The sequence below is a fragment of the Erpetoichthys calabaricus genome, chromosome 12, assembly GCF_900747795.2.
Source record: "Erpetoichthys calabaricus chromosome 12, fErpCal1.3, whole genome shotgun sequence".
Classification (NCBI taxonomy): domain Eukaryota; kingdom Metazoa; phylum Chordata; class Cladistia; order Polypteriformes; family Polypteridae; genus Erpetoichthys; species Erpetoichthys calabaricus.
The window spans coordinates 12420955-12444033 of NC_041405.2; the positions used below are offsets into that span (position 1 = coordinate 12420955).

The following is a 23079-nucleotide window of genomic DNA, read 5'->3' on the forward strand; positions in this document are numbered from 1 at the left end:
TACTGCTGAATCAGCTTTTTTTCTCTTCTAATTTTTTTTTGAACCAACACTACCAGTCCATTTTGTTTGCCTGCCATGGATGGGGCTCTGTCTGAAGTGAGGCCTATCAGTTTGTTCCATGGCAAACCAGCACGCTCAATCACATCACACAGAAGCTGCTATATATCATTGACTGTGGTGCGGCCATGCATCAGACATAAGCTTAGCAATTCTTCAGTCACATCAAAGTGGGAAGTAACGCCCCTAATGAAAATCACTAGTTGAGCAGTGTCGGTTTTGCCGGTGCTTTCGTCAAGCGCCACAGAATACACAGTAAAAACTTTAGCTTTATTGCATAACTGATCATAAATGATATTCGATAACTCGCCTATTCGCTCTGACAAGGAGATATTTTTGAACAAGCCCATCTTTTCTGGACACAATATTTCAGCGACTTTTAACATACAGCTCTTAACAAACTGCCCTTCAGTGAATGGCTTTTCTGCCTTAAGTGATTAACTTACCACATAACTTGCTTCCACTGCACCATCAGCATCCTTCTTTGTTTTGCGAAAAAGATTTTGCTGTAATTTCAGGCCTTTGTGTTGCTGCATAGCTAGTTTTCTCCTCTCTTCTCCCTGATACTTATCATACTGTTCTCCGTGTTTAGTTGAGTAATGACATTTGAGATTATATTCCTTCAAAACAGCAACTTTTTCTTTGCATATAAGACAGGTGGCATTTCCACCGAATTCCACAAAAAATACTGTAATGTCCATCTTTCTTCAAATTGTCTGCATTCAGCACCCACCTTCCTTTTTAGTTTGGAAAGAGACATTGTTTTTTATTGACAACCAAGCAAATGAATTCCAAAAAAAATTAACTTGCTTTCTTTTTAATCATAAACAGCACATTTGCATCAAAAGACAGAACTGAAAGATTTATGTTAATTTGAAATTATTTTTTAATTTAAAATTATTTTTAAACTATTTTGGACTTAAATGAGTAAACAAAGGAAGTAGGCAAAAACAGTTAAATAAATTTACCATTCGCAGGCTGGATTGCATTATTTTGTTGACGTCCTATATGAGAGGGTGGGAAGGGGGGCTGGAAAAGTTAGAGACCCCTGATCTAGAACAAAGTGCCAGTCTGTAACAGTGGCCACTCATTCACATCAGGCCAAATATCCAAACACTGCAGGATTTGACAGAAAATTAATTATCTGGATACACTAACTAAAGGGAAAGAATCAGTTAACTTTTTATTTTTTATGTGCGTTCAAATTAAATTGATCCTTCAGGAAAAATAAAGAACAGGAATCTCTGGATGGCCATGTCCAACTTTCCTTCTCAAGCCTTCATTTTCAGTATCTGACTTGTTTTCTTCTTGGGTGTGAAAAGCTAGTGGTATTTACAAAATTAGAAAAATATTTTGATGAGAACAGGTTCAGCCCCACCCAATTCATTCTAAACATCAGACTGAGTTTTGCATGCCCTGTAGAATCCTTCTTTCTATGATGCTACTTCGTAACTTATCCCATGTGTCTGCAGTTCTCTGTAATGCTTCTCTTTAGTTGTGGTTACCAGTATTTCTACATAAATAAGATGCAGAAATGGTCAGATATACACATACTGCATCCACGACCTGCATCATGTCGAATTTTAATCCTTTTGAGATAATTAAAGCCTGACTGATGTGCGAAGATCAACAGAGTGCAGTAAGTTCATAAATTCTCTTGTTTTAGGTTCACATTGGTTATCTATATGAAAACTGAAATTGCATGCAATTAGGAACCTGACATAGTTAGTTACTACTATAGATAAGTCTGAGAGTGAGATACACTACAGAATGATCAAATCGTATTAAAGGATTATAGTGAACATTAGGACTAAGGCCATATAGTCAAAAAAGACTGTTTAGTTTTCAGGTATTTTCAGAGAGGAACTGAGCACCAAACCTGTTTGGATGTAGGCCATCACATCTGCAGAAAAGCAGTCTCCCCCCCAGAAGACGGCCAAGTTGTCATTGAAGCAGAATTCTCATCCATGTGTTTAGGGCCAAGTATTGATTGTAGGTTTCATCTGATCTAAGTAGCATAGGAAGTGGGCTTAACACAGCGATCCTCGCAGCCAGAGTCCTCTCCTTCCTGGCCTGAATGAGGGATGTGAAGTCTGTCGGCAGGAGTTCTGACCATCAATGATGAATATCATTAATGCTAGTATGGATTACAATTGTCCCAACACTCCAGCCCTTGTGCTTCTCAAGGACAGTCAGGGATGCCCGTTCCTCATCTTTAACTTGTGTGCTAGAAAAACAAGCCGCAAATGGTTTATGGTCAGTTAACTGAAAGACCAATATGTGCACAATTGAATCTCCTATAAGAAGCACATCACCACTGTCTGCAGGCATGGCAGGGGAACAGAGAGGGTAGAAGTGGTTGTGAGTGGTAATGATAACTTCAAAAAGTGGAGGTGACCTGGGCTTGGGCCCCTGCCTCTGTTGTCAACATTCCCAGGTTCTGTTAACATCATCATTGTTGTCAAAAAGAGAAGCCCGAATAAAGCAGACTCGGCCTGGGCTACAAGTGGCACACGAAAGATCCTGGACACCAATGAGATCTGTAAGAGATTAATTTTCTGTTCACCAAGATGCTTTTGTCTGGCAGGGAGCTATTGGATCTGCATTGATTACAGTTCTTCCGCAACACCATGTAGCTCGTAGTCAGCCATATTGAAAGAAAGTGATATCATTGCAAGAGGAATACTGCCCAAAGATGGCCTTCCATCTTTAATCTCTCTTCATAACTCATCCCTTGCAGTCCCGTAATCAGCCTGGTTGCTTTTTTCTGGACTCTCTAGTACTGGTATTTTTTTTTTTTTTATAGCCCAAAGACCAAAACTACACATAGTACTCCAGATGAGGCCTTACCAGTTTTATAAAGCTTAAGCATAACCATCTTTGACTTGTGCATGACACATCATGCAATACAACCTAACATTCTATTAAATTCCTTAATGATATCTGAACACTGCTTTTGATATGTAAAGTATAATTCTGTTTGTGGGATATGCCTGTTGAAAGTAAAATCTTGTTTAATAGAAAGGAATCCAGGATAATGACACTTTAAAACCTAACTTAATCCAATTAAGGTTTGTCGCAGCAGCACTGAGTGCAAGGCAGGATGCTTCCCTAGACTGGACATTAGTCCTTAGCATAGCTTACTCACGACACAACTACATGCATTCACAGAGCTCCAGTTTACAACTCCCAGTTCACCAAACATGCATGTCTTTGCTGATGTGTTAAAAGTGGAGAAGCTGCTAGACAAAGTATAGAAATATGGGGAGTTTCAAACAACGACCATGCAGGGGAGATATGGATAAATAACATGCCAACGTGCTGTCCCAGGATTACATTATACTTGTAAATTAGTGTAAACATTGTAACGTCTGTAATCAATGAAGGGAACTGAACAATGTAAGAATAAAGTAAGTTTACCAAAAATTGAATAAATTAAGCAAGGTCCCTGGACAAATTCACTGGATTAACAGCTGCATGGACAGACTTGTATTTGCAGCAAATGGTATCCTTTTCACCTTTCTTTAATATTTGTTTTTTATGCTTCTTATGCACATGTACATACAAGTTGAGCCATTCTTTTTATGCAACTGCCAAGCACATAAATTAACTCGAAATAACATAACAGCCCTCCTTTTATGAGCTAGCCTTCAGGCAAATCAGAGCAATATTTTTAGAAACTGAAAATATATTCACAATGGCACAGAAACTACTTATTTATTGTAAAATGCACAGGGATTGCCATACATGTCATTTTTTCCCCTAGAAGTACTTTCAAGTTTGTCTTTCGTAGTGAGAATTATCATCTCAGAATTATCATCTCTCCTTTTGGATAAATAAAGATTCATCTATCATGAAACTTACTTGTCAGTTTTATTACATGCATATTTTCAGTGAATAGCTCCCTCACAATCCAAACCCACATTCCCCATAGTGTATATTCTGGTGCAAAAGAAGTGGCCAAATAGCTCTCTTTCCTAACATGACCACACTTGATCACTCTGGATATGTTAATATCAAACACCTCATTGTTCATAATTCTTTGTGAAAATGTACAGCATTATACATAGTGCAGTTTTTCAGTGAATAAAACTGCATAAAACAATGTGTAGTATATAAATTCCACGAGGGAAAGACAGCATTATTTTTGATTGTGTGTATTTAAACAAGAGTTTAACAAGCAAGTGTCCCTTAGAGAGAGGGATGGATGGGTTAGCAAGCACATGGCGATGAGACAAAGGATGACTGAGTTTTTTTTTTTTTCCCCAAGAGAGAGAGGATTTTTGCATGCATGCAGACAAAGTGAAGTATATTGGGAGATATAGAAATGTAAAGTAAAATACAAAGATATGCAATATACTAATCATTACACTAAGATTTAATCTCTAACCAGAATGTTTATGCTTGTAGAGAGACATGAAGTAGGTTCCTGGAACATTTTAGTTGCCATGTTATTGTATTTTGCTCAAGTAGCTTCACTGACAAGTGATAAGATCACTGGCAATTATGAACAGACAGACAGACAGACAGACAGAGATACTTTATTAATCCCAAGGGGAAATTCCACTCCAGCAGCAGCATACTGATACAAAAAACAATGATAGATAGATAAGATAGATAAGATAGACTTTATTAATCCCAATGGGAAATTCACATTCTTCAGCAGCAGCATACTGATACAATAAATAATATTAAAGAATGATGATAATGCAGGTGAAAAACAGACAATAACTATGTATAATGTTAAATGTTAACGTTTACCCCCCCCCCCGGGTGGAATTAAAGAGTCGCATAGTTTGGGGGAGGAACGATCTCCTCAATCTGTCAGTGGAGCAGGACAGTGACAGCAGTCTGTCACTGAAGCTGCTCTTCTGTCTGGAGATAATCCTGTTCAGTGGATGCAGTGGATTCTCCATGATTGACAGGAGCCTGTTGAGTGCCCTTCGCTCTGCCACAGATGTTAAACTGTCCAGCTCCATGCCAACAATAGAGCCTGCCTTCCTCACCAGTTTGTCCAGGCATGAGGCGTCTTTCCTCTTAATGCTGCCTCCCCAGCATACCACCGCGTAGAAGAGGGCGCTCACCACAACTGTCTGATAGAACATCTGCAGCATCTTATTGCAGATGTTGAAGGACGCCAGCCTTCTAAGGAAGTATAACCGGCTCTGTCCTTTTTTGCACAGCGCATCAGTATTGGCAGTCCAGTCTAATTTATCATCCAGCTGCACTCCCAGATATTTATAGGTCTGCACCATCTGCACACAGTCACCTTGATGATCACTGGGTCTATGAGGGGTCTGGGCCTCCTAAAATCCACCACCAGCTCCTTGGTTTTGCTGGTGTTCAGGTGTAGGTGGTTTGAGTTGCACCATTTAACAAAGTCATTGATTGGGTCCCTATACTCCTCCTGCAGCCCATTCCTGATGCAGCCCACGATAGCAGTGTCATCAGTGAACTTTTGCACATGGCAGGACTCCGAGTTGTATTGGAAGTCCGATGTATATAGGCTGAACAGGACCGGAGAAAGTACAGTCCCCTGTGGCGCTCCTGTGTTGCTGACCACAATGTCGGACGTGCAGTTCCCAAGACGCACATACTGAGGTCTGTCTTTAAGATAGTCCACGATCCATGCCACTAGGTATGAATCTACTCCCATCTCTGTCAGCTTGTCCCTAAGGAGCAGAGGTTGGATTGTGTTGAAGGCGCTGGAGAAGTCTAGAAACATAATTCTTACAGCACCACTGCCTCTGTCCAAGTGAGAGAGGGATCGATGTAGCATATAGATGATGGCATCCTCCGCTCCCACCTTCTCCTGATATGCAAACTGCAGAGGGTCAAGGGCGTGTTGAACCTGTGGCCTAAGGTGGTGAAGCAGCAGCCTCTCCATGGTCTTCATCACATGTGATGTCAGAGCAACAGACCGAAAGTCATTCAGCTCACTAGGACGTGATACCTTTGGGACTGGGGTGATACAAGATGTTTTCCAAAGCCTCGGGACTCTCCCCTGTTCCAGGCTCAGATTGAAGATGCGCTGTAGAGGACCCCCCAGCTCCGATGCACAGACCTTCAGCAGTCGTGGCGATACTCCATCTGGACCCGCTGCTTTGGTGGGACGAAGTCTCCTCAGCTCTGTGCTCACTTGCGCTGTTGTAATTATGGGTGGGGATGTCTTTCCTATGCTGGTATCAGCAGAAGGATGTGTAGAGGGTGCAGACAATAACTTTGTATAATGTTAATGTTTGCCCCCCCCCCCGGGTAGAACTGAAGAGTCACATAGTGTGGGGGAGGAACGATCTCCTCAGTCTGTCAGTGGAGCAGGATGGTGACAGCAGTCTGTCGCTGAAGCTGCTCCTCTGTCTGGAGATGATACTGTTTAGTGGATGCAGTGGATTCTCCATGATTGACAGACGCCTGCTCAGCACCCGTTGCTCTGCCACAGATGTCAAAGTGTCCAGCTCCATGCCAACAATAGAGCCTGCCTTCCTCACCAGTTTGTCCAGGCGTGAGATGTCCCTCTTCTTAATGCTGCCTCCCCAGCACACCACCGCGTAGAAGAGGGCGCTCGCCACAACCGTCTGATAGAAAGTGACTATTACTAAATCTTGCACAATCAGCCACCAAGCTACTCTATAAAAAAAGAAAAGAAGAGTTGTAAGCACATTTGACATTTTTGTCAAACTATCCGTCTACAAAAGTGTTACAACTGGCCTAAGAGGAAAACAATGGTGCAGTGTTTTGCACTTTAAAGGGTTACCTAAAATGGATTAAGAAGGTAAAGGTTACAACAGTTGAAAAGCCAAACTACCTGACAAAGCTTGATGTATTTACGTCTTGTGTTTTATATGTCTGGTTTCTTTTCAATTAAACACAACTTTAGATTGAAGTAAAGTTTGTTATTTCACTGAAATGGTCTTGCTGTTTACTGGCACTAGTAGTCACCAGAGAGTTGGAGGTGCTACAAGATGAGGGGCTAGATGTGTGTAGGTTCTGTGGGATTCTACCTCAAGTCATCTGTGATAAGAGGCTCATTAGTATACTGAACTGTGCTTGTTCAGGTTAAATCCTTTAAGAGAGAGTTAACTAGGAACAGATGGTGGCTTGTACACCCAGAATGAGGAAGCTCCTGGTCTTTGAGTATTTATTGCAATCCTTTCAGGGCAGCCAGTACCTGATAGAAATGGTTCAACCCTTGTACTAGGGCAAGTTGAGAGCAAGGTTGGTCTCTGCCATTGTTAAGGCAGTTCTTGCACGCACACAGCCCTGCATTACTTATCAATCAAAGGGTATAATTTAGGGAAGTAGCTCTATAGAATTCTAAACATGTGTCCGCCGTTGTTATTATTTCATTCCAGAACACTGAGTGCTTGAAACAGGTTCAACCAGATCTGGTAAATGTCTAAATAACAGATACCAAACAAGAAGGAACAGGAATGAATCAGTTGCCTTGCCCTTAAGTCTAATAACTTGGTGAAAAGTCACATTGTTTTAAGGAGACATGCTTAGATTTACAGTACTAATATATGACAGATATCAAATGCTTAAACCGTGCATTTATAGCACTGAGACTAGACTACTGTAATCCCTTAGTTAATGGAACTCCAATTTCAATCTTAAATAAACTGCAGTATGTTTAAATTCTGCCACTTTTGGAAATTTTCAGAAATTCTTCCAGTTTTGGCCTGCAGAGCCTTTCCAATGGTCAAATATCGTTAAAATAGACTTCAGTCAGTTTTGAAAATGGATGTATTAAAGTTATTTTCTTGAGTAAGAAAGAAAACTTTAAGCAGTTACTCTGATGTACGATTGCTTTTTGTCCAATATGGTTTTGTGTGGGCAATTTAACCCATAGATATTACCAACATATTTTAGCTAATCTGTAAATTTAAACCCCCCATTTACCTTCACAAAGCATGCTATTCTTTCCATCCTCTGCAGCATTGTTAAGTGGCTTACTCAAAGTAACAATGCATTGGTGACGGAGGTTTAACTTGAGCCTCAAGACATTAACGTCTATACCATTTGGCTGATGTTCAAATGGATTTTTCTAAAGACAATTATGAAAGGTAACATGACAGTTTCAAACCTGCTTAATACAGTTCAGGATTGTGGGGCCACAGCCTTCTCTGTCAGCACCGGAGGCAAGGTGGGAACCAGCTCTGCTCAAGTTGCACGTTCATCACTGGGCATACTTTGCATACACTCACACTGACCCAAACAAACTTTGCATGTCTTTGAATATGTGGGGAGTTCCTGGAGGAAAGCAAATATGGACTGGGAACATGCAAACTTTACATGAACAATGAACCAGTGTGCAGCTCTAAGCTAGGACACTTGATCTTGGAGGCAGCAGAACTCATCACTAAGCTGCCAAACTATGAGGTTACTTCAGCTTAAAATATTAATGTTTTACTCACTAGATCTAGCCAGAATTTAAAAAGGAGATAATATAGCCTGTGTCTAAGACCATAGAATACTGGCAGTTTCATGTTCCAGTTCTCATTTTCAACTTTTTTTTTTTTTTTTTTAAATAATTTGATTTCAGCAGGGAGCATTCGTTTCACGATGGACCAGGTTGTCTGCTACAAATCCTACTGTGGAAATGTTGTTCTGCTTATAGTGCAGTATTCAAAGCAACAATGAACCAGCTGTGGTCCAGAAAAATGTATTAAGTGGGTACACCAAAATCAGTAGCATAGGTGAATTTAATGCATGCAGCTATTTTATTATACAATGACTGATGCTAGTAAAGATTATCATTCATTAATCTGATCAGTGCTAAAGTAATATACTATCTAGAGCAGGGGTATTCAACTAAAATCTAAAGAGGTCCAATTAGAGAAAATTTCTTGAAGCAATGGTCCAGAATATCATGTTGTCTAACTATTTAGTATCATATATATTTAAGTAGCCTAGTAGTTGTATCAGCATCTGCATGTAATCAATACCAGACTTTCAAATCAAATTAGTTCAGTACAATTCAAAAACTTTTTGACAATATTTATTGTCACGTAACATAGAACTGAACGTGCATGTATGACTGCAGATATGTATAATGTTCCGTCACAGTATATAATGTTCTTAAATTTACCAAATAAAAGTAGGGCTGCATTTCAAAATAAGACAAAATAAATAAAATGTGAAAAACGTGCATGTTTAAATAAAGTGCTTAACTTCAGAAAAATAAAATAAATGGAGAAAAAGCTTGAATTTCCCCTTTTCTGTTTCACATCTTGACTCAACAGTTTCAACCAATTTTACAGATAATAAATCTCAACACATCTTAACAATTAAACAGTTTGAAATGCTCACTTTCTTCACCTCTTATGTTCATCACCCCACTTTTTTGCTCAGTGAGAGAATTGAGCTCTAGCTTTTCCTGCCTGGATTTTAAACATGGGCTTGAATGGAGAGAGAGCCATTCTCATAGACATGTGGAGGTTTTCATTGGTGAGCCTGGAACAATATTTAGTTTTGATTATGTTCATTGTGGAGAAAGCTGCCTCACAGTTGTGTGTGGAGCCAAACATGGTCAAGATGTACACGGCTACTTTCCTCAGACCTGGGAAAGCTGTCTCGGGGACCACTTGGAGCCAGAAAGTGGAAGGGTCAGTTCTTCCACACTGCTCTTTCAGGACAACATCTGCTTGCTGACATGGGTATTTGCTTTATTTTATCACACAGCTTTTGTTTTTCCTCAAGTAGTGTTTCAGATACTGCACTCATGCATTCTTGTACAACCCCTCCATCAGTAAATGGCTTTTTATGTTGACCCAAAATCCAAGCAACTCTGAGGGGACACTCATAAGCATGTTGTTGGGCAGTGAATGTGTGGCTCAGGATCCTGGTGCACTGGTCATATTGGGCTCTGAGACTAATTATTTTCTGTGATCTCACTTCGGATTTGAGTGGGTATGTTTGTTTGAAACCTTTATGTTTCGTCTCATAATGTTGTTTCATATTGGCACTTTTAACAAGTGCCACGGTTTCTGAACATATGAGACACACTGGTTTAGTGCTCCCAGGGGGAAGTATGAACAGAAATGAGTTTGTCCATTCTGGATTAAATACCCTATTTTCGCTGTCCACTTTCCTTTTTTGGAGAGCGTCATTTGTTCCTTATTTTTCTGTCCCTTTCTCCGTCTCACCTATCTTTTCTTTTTCCAGCGCAGTCATCTGTATCTCTCACTTTCTTCGGCTTATATTTCCCTTTATTTTTTCTACATGTATTGCTATCTTTCTTTTTCTTTCTACCGTCTCTCTTCTTTGCCTCTAACTCTCTCATCTGTCAGTGTCTGCGCTGTAAAGTAAAGCAATGTTCACCACCTAGAATCCACAGACTTGATTGGCTGAGTGGTATCACGTGAAATAGCTTAACGCGCATACAACTGGTCTGTGCATTTCCTCATCCGCTAAAACATTACCGTAAAGACTACAAAAGCTATGTCAGATAAAATAGAACCGCTCCATCAGGTTTTAAAATAAATCATAACCTTCTGTTTTGGCTGTAAGTCTGGGTCCGGACCTGGACCACCTGTTAGTGACCTCTGAGAGCAATCAAATATATTAAATAGTTTTTGCTGTAGTAAAAATCTGCATCATTTACATTGCAAAATTAACGATCATTGTATCTTGGATCCAAGTTTGCATCATGTTAAGTTGTTAATTTAAATTATAAATGCTAAAATCATCAATGATGTTTAACATATACAAGCAACAAGGAACATTTAAAAATATAACCATGATTCCGTATCAGGGTCAGAGAACAAAAAGCTTAATGAACCTGCAGTTATGTTAATACTAAACTGTGAGAAGCTGGGCTATCAATGGCAGCCAACAACCTAGCTAGCCAAGTTACTTTCTAATAACCTCATGGGCAACAAAATGTAATAAACTTGGAAAACCAGACCTGTATAAGAAACACTCACTTGCAAAAAACAGAACCACCTCAAGCTTCCAGTGTAAATGGAAATAGTCTTCTAAAAAACAAACTCAATGACACACTGCTATTGTAATGAGCATTAAAAGGCACACGTGTAACTTCATAACAGAAGAAAAATAAATTAATTAAATTTGACTTGTAGTGTAGCCACGGAGGATACTATTTTATTCTGGGGTGTCATGCTACCCCAGCCCCACCTGGTGCCATTGCAGAACACTACCCTTGATGATTTCTCAATTGTAATAACTGAAGTGCAATAAAAGATAAAAATTAAATCAAGATTAAAATAACTTTATTTCTTTACTTTTTAAAACAAACACTGTCCAGAACTCACAAGTTGATCAGCATGTTTAAAATATCTAATGATAAAATTATAAATAAGGAAGGAAGTATTCATAAAGACTGACTCTGAGCTGCAGGATGCTTGGTTTACCGGATATTCTATCCTAAAGTTGTTTAAGTTAGGCTGATTGGTGATTCTCAATCAGTGGATGTGCCTATAATGCACTTATGTCTTGTTCTTGATTACTTTCTGCCTTTTGCCAGATGTAGTTGAGTTAAGGTCTGTTTACCTGTGGCCTTAAAATTGGAATATCAGCAAGTTGATGGATGCAGAGGTGCATTTCTCAGGCTGTCCTGGCATTAGCGATGGTGCAATGTTTAGTGCAGCTGTCTCATTGCTTGGGTAATGCAGAGATAAATAAAAATAATACCAAGGGAAGTAAATAATCAGTAAAGCTTCTTCATTTCTTCCACTTCTATGTGGTCTCAATGTGTCTGATCAACCTTCTCCATCAGCTCAGTCCTGCACTGCCTCCCCATTCAGACCCTTTTCCTTTCAATCTTTTTACTTTATTCATCCACCTTTGCTTCAGCTCCTGTCACTTTCTTTTCCCCGTACTTTCATTCCCATCACTCTTTTGCTAATATATTCATTGTCTCTCCTCATCACCGGTCCATACCACTTCAACCAAGTTTCCTGTACTTTCTCAGATATCTGTCCAACTTTTGTTGTACCTCTGAATGTCTCATTTCTTATTCTGTCCTTTTTTGTAACTCCACACATCCATCTCAATTTTCTCATATCTGCCACAACTAATGTGTCCTGCGCTCTCTTTACTGTACATGTTTCAGCTCCACACATCATTGCTGGTCATACCGCTGTCTTAACTTTACCATTAACTCTCTGTTTAAGTCTTTGATCACACAATACTCTGGATACCTACTTCCCATTTCCTCTATCCACACTACACTCTATGGGTTATCACTGCATCTAATTTTCTGTTTTGGGCTACCACTGATCCTACATATTTAAACTTATCCACACTTTTCAGTGGTTCACCCTGCAGTTTACCTTTTGACTCCTGATCATTATTATATCTCATATATTCTGTACTTTCCCTATTATATTCAATCCTCTGTCTTCCTAAGCCCGTCTCCATTCTTCTAATTCACTCGCCACTTCTTTTCTGGTGCTACGCAACAGGACTGTTGTTTAATCCCATGACTCAACATATCTCAGTAATCTGATGACCCAAAGCTTCAATTACAAAAGCTCATTTCTATTCTTCTATCAGATTTCATCTTTTGTCTAACTGCTCATAGTATAGATCACATTTGATAATGACAGGTCTGTGTATGCTGAGCCAAACACCTGCAGAGACCAATATGACCAAATGAATGACTATATAGTGCAATACAATCTGCTTGGATTTAACCTTTCTAGGGATGGTGGTATGTTGCTTTGACCTTTTGGTTTATGCCACATTTTAAATGAATATTTTGATCCATCCATCCATTATCCAACCCGCTATATCCGAACACAGGGTCATGGGGGTCTGCTGGAGCCAATCCCAGCCAACACAGGATGCAAGACAGGAACAAATCCAGGGCAGGGCACTAGCCCACCGCAGTATTTTGATAGGAGAAAATACTAGTAATTAGTTTGAATTCAAAGTCTTGATATGTACTGTATTATTAAAAGAAATGCATATTTTAATAAGAAAAATTAAGTATATTAATAATTTTGTAAAGTAGGGGAACTACTGCAATATATTATTCTTTAAATTCATCTTTTCTTTTAAAAACTATTCGGTTAGACAATTTAGAACTTAAGTACAGTCCACGTTATACTCGCTTATCATGGCACTACAGGGTTGAAAATTTATGATACATTCGAGCATAAATTTAAATTGTCCCTCTCACAGTGTCCATGGCTGTTTAAGTTTGTGGGTAAGTTTTCTGGGTAAATGAGAATAAAGTAGAACAGAGAAGTATGGTCTGAGACTTGTGACTGCTGCCTGCTTCTTTTATGCTTTTTCATCATATTACTGTGGTTACACCCTGTAGCAACAGTGGCTTGTACCTGGCCCAGGTCCACTTAGGCCTGAGGCCGGTAACACAATCATTGTAAAGAGAGACTTAAATGGCTTGGCCATTGCGGAAAGTGTTAGAATATAGTGTCTTGAGAAGAATTATATATGGTAAACAAGAAGGAAGACCCATGCTGAGATGGCTTCAGAGTAATAAGGAAAAACCTCAGGAAGATGGAAATGAGAACAAGAAGATTAAGAGCTAGAGAGCAAAGTGACTAATGCATGATTGTTGAGGGGGCCCAAGTTCTTCAAAGATCATAGCACCCCTGAAATGCATGCATGATAGACACTTTTAATACCAATTGTAAATGTTTCTGGATAAAGTATATCTGAATACAGTCCAGATATAATGAGACACGATTTTTTTAAAATTATCTAATGGAAACAAAATCCCAATTAATCAAACAAAAATTTAATGTAACACTATACTAAATGTTAAAACATCCAAAATTTATATTTTTTTTACAGCTATTGTACATTGAAACATTACCAGAAAAATTGACACCCTTGAGATTTCCAGATATGAATTCAATATTGCCATGCAAAAAAAAAATTAGGAAAAGTCGAAAAATGGGATAAACTTTGTAGTCAGTATTCAAACCCCACCTCCTACATGTTGTGTTCATGCAGCTGTTGAAGTATATGTGGTGATAGGCTGGGTTCAGACAGTTGTGGCTAAACTGACTGATTAATTACTTTTATTCTTGAGCCTCAATAAAGGTCTTAAATTAATCATCACTTTCACAATGGAATAATTCATCTGAATACAGCTCAAAGTTTGCCTCTGTCTCTAACGTTAGTCACTTTTAAAAGGAATGAACAACATGATATCATACTTCAAAGGCAAAGATTACACATTGCACTTTAAAAACAAAATCTAATGGCCAAGAGTGTAATTTTACAATATGCAGTACACCTGGGGAGATTTAGAATATAAAACTACTTCAATGGAAAATATCTTCCTTTTTCCCTTTTATATTTTTATTTTAGAACACAAATAAAAAGAATATGGCAGCACGTAGAGACAGAGATATTATAATGATGATTTGCTCATAATTTGCAGGTATATGAATAAAACTGACATACCCTAGCCTGTGGAAGTGCTAAGAATTGCCCTTCAGACGCCAGAAAAGACGCCCTTTAATCTGAAGAATGTGTTTGTCTTCTCAAGACCACATATAAGCACGGGAGTAATTCCTCTGATCTCAGACTGTCTGGCTGGCTGGCTGCACACAAACCAAGCAAAAATCTTTTGTACAGCACAACAAGGAGCAGATCTTCTATGAAACAACTGAGGGCTCCAGTACTGACTTTAGTCCTCGTTGCTTAAAAAGCTTGTGCATCTACTGTATATGAAGAGCTTTTTCAAAAAATGGTAAAAATAGTTTAATCCAGTTCAGAAATTTTAATTAAAATAGTTAAGTTCTTAAAAAAATTGTAGTGATCTGTCGTGGAATAAACCCTCCGAAGCAGAAAACAGTGGTTACCCAGACATTGTTGCTGGTAGCAAAGGGGCCCCCATAACAGTTTAAGCTTCAAGGCCCCAAAAATGTACGCCTGCCACTTAGCACACCACCATTTTTGAACACAGGATTCTACCAGAATGCTTTAAGAAGTGTCATTCAGACCTTAGGAGGAACGATTTGTAGTGCATAGTGACGTCAGTGAAAATAATATTCTGTTTGTACACTGAAAAAGGAAATATTCAGAAAGTCCCTGACATCCCGTATAGGGCAATATCTGCTAAAAGCAGTAGTCACTACACATTTATTTTGGTATCTATGTATTACTTCTTAATGTTAAAAACAGTGGTAACACGTTTTATATCTGCAGACTTTTTTTTTTTTTTAATCCTTGTTGAAAGTGCTGCCCTTGCACTTCCACAGAGGTGGAGATTTTCTAACCCAAGTCCATTGTCTGGAATTTATACCAGTATCAAACTATCTAGACAGATTGTGATCATCTCGGAGAGACACTTTGAAGTCCTGTGAGACTACTTGCATGTCACACCCTACTTACAAACAATTTCTCGGAGATACTTCAACGTCCCACAAGACAAGGAAGTGAGACAAAAGGACAGCTGCTGTATATGATTTTAAATGATCGTCACACAGCGCGACATGCAGATCACGCAGCACGGTGGCAGCAGCTGCTGTACAGGCTTTTAAATGATCAACGTGCAGCACGACATGCAGATCACGCAGCTTGGTAGCAGCTAGCAGCAAGCCAGCAGCTGATTCGTCTTTACCGTGTGTTCATCAACCCCCCCCCCACAATGCGAGCGGCAGAGACGCAAAGTGGCTAGCATGAAGTGCCCCCCCAGGGGTAGGGGTTGTGGGGTGGGCGAGCAAAATGAGTAAGGGGGGGGGGCACAGCCCCAGCCCCCTAGTGTATATATAATAAAGGTCATTCATAAAAGCTAAAAAATCTGGCAAAGTCATATACCAACACTGCTGTGTCACCCTGTTTACTTTACTCAAGGAAGCATGGGATGTAGATCACGTAAACGGCTTACTTAAAGCAATATCCATTCATAAGATTTCGTTTTTCTAACTAATGATGTATTGTATTGAATGAAATGTTGCAAATGTGACTCCAATCATCAAGAAGGGTGACAAAATGGATCCAGGTAATGACAGAACAATGTGTCATGAGCACAGGATGGAAAAGTACCTGTATGAAAAGAATATTGTAAATACCAGCCAGCATGGGGTTTATGAGAGGAAGATCCTGACATTTATTTTTGTATATGCATTTGGAGTGGTTAACAAAATTAAAGCATATAAAATCATTTACTTAGAGACTTACAAAAAAAACTTTGATACAGTCCAACACCAACGAGTAATTCTAAAACTAAAAGCATTAGGCATCAGAGGTGACTTTCAAGTTAATTAACCAGCAAGAGAAAAAGAATAAATGAATAAAAGGAGAATGGTCCACGTGTAGTGAAGTCATCAGTAAAGTCCTTCAAGAGTCTGTCCTTGGACCAGTACTTTTTCTGATTTTACTGTGGAAAAAGATTACATTTTAATTGGTAAACTTGTGAAATTTGCAGAGGATACTAAAACTGAAAGAATTGCAGACACTAAGAAGGCAGCAAAATTTTTCAAAAAAGGCCTGGACAAGCTTCAGAACTAGATAAACACCTGTGAACAAGAGGGAAATCAATACTAAATATAAGAAGGTAGACGCTGTTCTACACTAAGCAACCCCTGATGGGAATGTATGGGCTTATACTGACAACATTTTAGATAGATAGATAGATAGATAGATAGATAGATAGATAGATAGATAGATAGATAGATAGATAGATAGATAGATAGATAGATAGATAGATAGATAGATAGATAGATAGATAGATAGATAGATAGATAGATAGATAGATAGATAGATAGATAGATAGATAGATAGATAGATAGATAGATAGATAGATAGATAGATAGATAGATAGATAGATAGATAGATAGATAGATAGATAGATAGATAGATAGATAGATAGATAGATAGATAGATAGATAGATAGATAGATAGATAGATAGATAGATAGATAGATAGATAGATAGATAGATAGATAGATAGATAGATAGATAGATAGATAGATAGATAGATAGATAGATAGATAGATAGATAGATAGATAGATAGATAGATAGATAGATAGATAGATAGATAGATAGATAGATAGATAGATAGATAGATAGATAGATAGATAGATAGATAGATAGATAGATAGATAGATAGATAGATAGATAGATAGATAGATAGATAGATAGATAGATAGATAGATAGATAGATAGATAGATAGATAGATAGATAGATAGATAGATAGATAGATAGATAGATAGATAGATAGAGAGATAGTTTATTAATCCCAAGGTGAACTTCACAATCTAACCAATGTGCAGAATCAATTAAAAAGGTAAATAAAACATTAAGTTATATCATAAAAACTGTTAAATGTAAAGGTGCTAAGACTACATAGTGTATTAATGAGACCACATATGGCTTATTGTGTGAAGTTCTGATCATCTCAATACAAAAAAAGAAACCAATGAACTGCACCCCAGGACTTAAGGCAATGCCCAATTCTATTTTTATTCTTGAGCAGAGGGGACTGTGTGGGGACCATATCCAGGTCTTGAACATCCTCAAAGGCATCGATAAAGTAGATTCCAAAGAATTCTTTCTACTAAACAGTGAATCAGATACTCAAGGACACCACTGGAAATTAAGAAGTGCATTTAGGACTGAAGCCAGGAAGCACTTCATTGCTAAAAGAGTTCTGGGACAGGAACACACTATACTACCAAGACATGGAGTTGAAGAAGAAACCTTAACAACCTTTAAAAGGGTTCTGGATGAGATATTGGGACGGCTTAGCTATGAGCTAAACAAACAAGCTTGATGGAGTGAATGGTCTACTTTCATTTGTCCTTCTGCTGTTCTGTTTTCTTGCTTGTGTTCATGTGAGCTGATTCACTTTAAAGAACATTTAACTGTAACGGCATATGTTCAGTAATGAATGTCACAGTTGAAGTTTAGACATTTTCTTCTTAAATAATTTAATTTTGTTGAGATGTAAAACACTAGTGGAAAGGCTTAGCTTTTATGTTGTGCATTAGAATTCATGTGGACTACAAATTCACAGCACAGTAAAACATTTTGCTAGTAGTGCAAACTTTAAGTGAATAAAAAAAATCAATTTCTTCATATAGGTAAATCCATCCAACCAAGGTGTGTTAGAAATGAAGATAGGTCCTAAAGAATTGCTTTAAGAGACTGATGTAGCAGAGAATGGTGTCTTTCAGGAACAAACAGTGAAAGGTGTTAAGGGACAGTCCAAGGGTTGGAATATATAATACTGTCTCGACAATTTGCCAAAGTCAAACTATGACCTAGCTTTACAGTCAAAATTCAAAATTATGAGTCAATGCCAAACTAAGCCCTAATTGTTCTTTAGGTGGACTAGTTTCTAATTAGGTTGTTTCTTTGTTACAAACTCAAAACCAAAGTGCACCACCATCTTTAATAGGGGTGAAGGCTGTCTTCACGCCATGTCCATTGTCATCCCACAATCTAAAAATAATGTGGCACAACTTATGAACAACAATGTACAAAATGCCAGCGCCCACACCAAGTGCAGACTTACTTACATCAGCAACATTATAAAAATTAATAACATTTAAAAACTAATCATTCAAAAAGAAGCAATATGGCAATATGCAACATCGGTTTACAAAGCGGACATCCAGCAGATTTGCCATTAGTTGTTGGTGACTTATGGTTACTATTAACCAAGTAGAGCAGAGTAAATAAAACTAAGTCACAAGACAGAGCTTCTACAGTGGTGTGAAAAATTGTGTGCCCCCTTCCTGATTTCTTATTCTTTTGCATGTTTGTCACACAAAATGTTTCTGATCATCAAACACATTTAACCATTAGTCAAATATAACACAAGTAAACACAAAATGCAGTTTGTAAATGGTGGTTTTTATTATTTAGGGAGAAAAAAAAATTCAAACCTACATGGCCCTGTGTGAAAAAGTAATTGCCCCCTGAACCTAATAACTGGTTGGGCCACCCTTAGCAGCAATAACTGCAATCAAGCATTTGCGATAACTTGCAATGAGTCTTTTACAGCGCTCTGGAGGAATTTTGGCCCACTCATCTTTGCAAAATTGTTGTAATTCAGCTTTATTTGAGGGTTTTCTAGCATGAACCGCCTTTTTAAGGTCATGCCATAGCATCTCAATTGGATTCAGGTCAGGACTTTGACTAGGCCACTCCAAAGTCTTCATTTTGTTTTTCTTCAGCCATTCAGAGGTGGATTTGCTGGTGTGTTTTGGGTCATTGTCCTGTTGCAGCACCCAAGATCGCTTCAGCTTGAGTTGACGAACAGATGGCCGGACATTCTCCTTCAGGATTTTTTGGTAGACAGTAGAATTCATGGTTCCATCTATCACAGCAAGCCTTCCAGGTCCTGAAGCAGCAAAACAACCCCAGACCATCACACTACCACCACCATATTTTACTGTTGGTATGATGTTCTTTTTCTGAAATGCTGTGTTCCTTTTACGCCAGATGTAACGGGACATTTGCCTTCCAAAAAGTTCCAACTTTTGACTCATCAGTCCACAAGGTATTTTCCCAAAAGTCTTGGCAATCATTGAGATGTTTCTTAGCAAAATTGAGACGAGCCCTAATGTTCTTTTTGCTTAACAGTGGTTTGCGTCTTGGAAATCTGCCATGCAGGCCGTTTTTGCCCAGTCTCTTTCTTATGGTGGAGTCGTGAACACTGACCTTAATTGAGGCAAGTGAGGCCTGCAGTTCTTTAGACATTGTCCTGGGGTCTTTTGTGACCTCTCGGATGAGTCGTCTCTGCGCTCTTGGGGTAATTTTGGTCGGCCGGCCACTCCTGGGAAGGTTCACCACTGTTCCATGTTTTTGCCATTTGTGGATAATGGCTCTCACTGTGGTTCTCTGGAGTCCCAAAGCTTTAGAAATGGCTTTATAACCTTTACCAGACTGATAGATCTCAATTACTTCTGTTCTCATTTGTTCCTGAATTTCTTTGGATCTTGGCATGATGTCTAGCTTTTGATGTGCTTTTGGTCTACTTCTCTGTGTCAGGCAGCTCCTATTTAAGTGATTTCTTGATTGAAACAGGTGTGGCAGTAATCAGGCCTGGGGGTGGCTACGGAAATTGAACTCAGGTGTGATACACCACAGTTAGGTTATTTTTTAACAAGGGGGCAATTACTTTTTCACACAGGGCCATGTAGGTTTGGATTTTTTTTCTCCCTAAATAATAAAAACATCATTTAAAAACTGCATTTTGTGTTTACTTGTGTTATATTTGACTAATGGTTAAATGTGTTTGATGATCAGAAACATTTTGTATGACAAACATGCAAAAGAATAAGAAATCAGGAAGGGGGCAAATAGTTTTTCACACCACTGTATGTTTTGAGAGGGAGTTCTTTGTTTATTCTAAAAACCAGCTGCTATATGTATGTATTTAAGTACCTGTCTGTTTAATATAAACAGTACAACTTGTTCTTCTTAGCCAACACAGTCTCCATGCTAATGTGTAAACACAACAGAAGGTATAATGAACTCTGTCATGAAGTGCTCCTGGGTCTAAAGAGAATGCCAGGTTGGAAACCAATTTCCATAATTTTTAAAAATTAATATTGCTACTCACTGTACAAATGAATATTGAAATATATATTAAATTGTCTGACACAAAGGTAAATTCATTTATTAAAATCTTAAACTATTAAATAGTTTAACTGCACGCCATTCAATAGTCTAAGCCACAATAAGAACTAAGGTCTTCTAAAGGGTGTAACTGGGGGTGGCTGGGGGGTTGGTAAATAAATAACTTAATACAATACAATGATAACTGGTTAACAGTGGTGAGGTTTCTTACAGGTTACCTCTCTATTTAATATTCTTTATCCTTTTCTGGTTTAGCACAGTTCTTCCAACCATATATAGTCATAAATGCTCACAATGGTCTCATCTCTCAATATATTTTTCTGATATATTTCATTGATTATTCCTATGACCAGAACAGTCATACAGTGAAGTTGCCCTCCTTCTAAGGCTCTGAAACACACACTGAGAAATTTTAAATAAAGAATATACTGAATAAAGCATATGCAGGTTCATGATTTTCTCCATTTAAAGTAGTGAATCTTTTAACAGCCTGGCATTTTAAAGATTACTGAGGATATAATATCAATAGAGTACTTGCAGGAGAGATGAAAGCAACCTAACATCTGGTTATAACAGGTGGTGAACCTTTACCACACTCCTTTGTGATGTTGACCTTCTCATTTTTCAATCAATGATACTCTGTTTTCAGTGTCTACAATGCCTTCAAATAGGCAGGTGTCACTGATGGGGGGCATTTGTATGCATGAATCATTAGCCAAACACACCTGCAACTGTTCTTTAGCTATAAGATCAAGCAAATCATTCATGAGACAGAATACTGGACACAATAATGTAACAAAATAAAGATGATAAAAAGGAGTATATAAAGATAATGATGATTATTATCGAGGGACAATAAATGTCTACTGAACACACAACATATTTTCACACAAATTAATTTTAACTTAATGCAGCCACTTTCATCTCACCATATTCAGAATCTTGTATAAAATTCTACTGCTCTGTTCATTTTCAGATCTGTTTAAACAAGCCTCCGCTCAACAGTTGAGTGGAGGCTTGTTTAAACAGATCTGAAAATGAATAGAACAGTAGAGAGTTTGTTTTTAAGATAAAACTTCTGAATGATTCTCAGACAATACAAGACTTGCAGTCATAACCCAATTAAACTCCAATAATTCTTTGTCTTTAGAAGTTCTCAAAGACTAGATGCCTTCCCTGGTACAATACTGTCTTTTAAGGTAGTGACATAATTATGCTGATGATGTGTGGTGCAGGACAACAGCCGACTCTCTGAAATTAACAACCCAGTGACTGTGATCGACCCAGACTGTTAGTTATATATTAGAGAGAGGAGGCTAGGGAAAAAGAAATTGGCTGATAGATAAAAGACAATGTTAGATACCCATTTTGTTAGGACAAATTCTTAAAGAGAAATGTAGAGTACGTGAGGTATCCATGTAATATTTTCTAACCATCCTTGTGGCCCTCATGAACGCGAGGAGATCTACAGGTTCACTATACTAGATAAATTTGCTGCATGTGCCTCACTTCAGATGTCATAGTGATCATTACAATAAATTGAAGTATTAAAAGTGTACATGTGTGTTTAAACAAATGTATAAAAGATTAAGGCCAGGTTCATAATTCATGCGATGCTTGCTCCTGCGGACGCTATTACTACACAAGCAGCTTACTGTTTATACTTGCACGCATACTTTACGTAAATCTGGAAGATTCCACCCAGTGGCAGTGTGAGATATCATCATGGTGAGAAAACAATGCTGGACTTTGCTGTGTTGTGGATTGTCTGTAAGCCATAACATCCATTAAATTCCAAGGACACCTTGCCACAAGATATCTGGCAAGGGTGGATTTTTAATGATTACATCCATCAATCCAAGGATGGGCCCATTTCAGCAAGCATCAGGGATGGGGCATCAGCTTATTGTAAGGTGAATACAAGCATACATATACACTAGAATCAATTTAGCATCACCACATCCCCAAACCTGCATATCCTTAGAAGGAAACCAGAGCACACTGTGGAAACCCACCAGGAAAACATGGAAACTCCAGACAGGGAACACAAGGTATGTGACTCCCTGAGAGGCAGCAGCGCTACTGTTTCGCCAGTGTGCCGCCCCCACATGTGCAATTATTAACAGTATTCTTTATTTAAAAGACGTTAATGATTTATCTGTAATATGTAACATACATGCTTTTAACACATTTCATCGTCAAAGTGATATCAAGTATAAATTTAAGGATTCTAAATGTGCAGAAAACTGGAATATTAACAGAACAAGATGCAGAGGACAGAAAGATATGGAACAAGATGATCCGCTGTGGCAACCCCTAACGGAAGCAGCCGAAAAAAGAAGAAGATGAGCTGGAATATCAAATTGAATGTGTTGTGTGAAAATTGCTGCCTCCTGCTCAGTGCTGTGGGAAGCCTGAGAACCATGTAGTAATTAACAGCTGGGTCAGAGGTGTAACTAGACAGAATGGGGTCCCTAGGATTAGGTACA

The 23079-nt window shown here is 38.4% G+C and overlaps 1 long non-coding RNA gene across 1 annotated transcript in view; it reads right to left on the minus strand.

The window, feature by feature from the left end:
* Positions 1-858: 858 nt before the first annotated feature.
* LOC114644803 (uncharacterized) overlaps positions 859-23079 on the minus strand; it is a 34727-nt gene continuing 12506 nt past the window's right edge. The window contains exon 3 of the long non-coding RNA XR_003715043.2: positions 859-2284. This is a non-coding gene — a long non-coding RNA (uncharacterized LOC114644803). The remainder of the gene's footprint in view (positions 2285-23079) is intronic.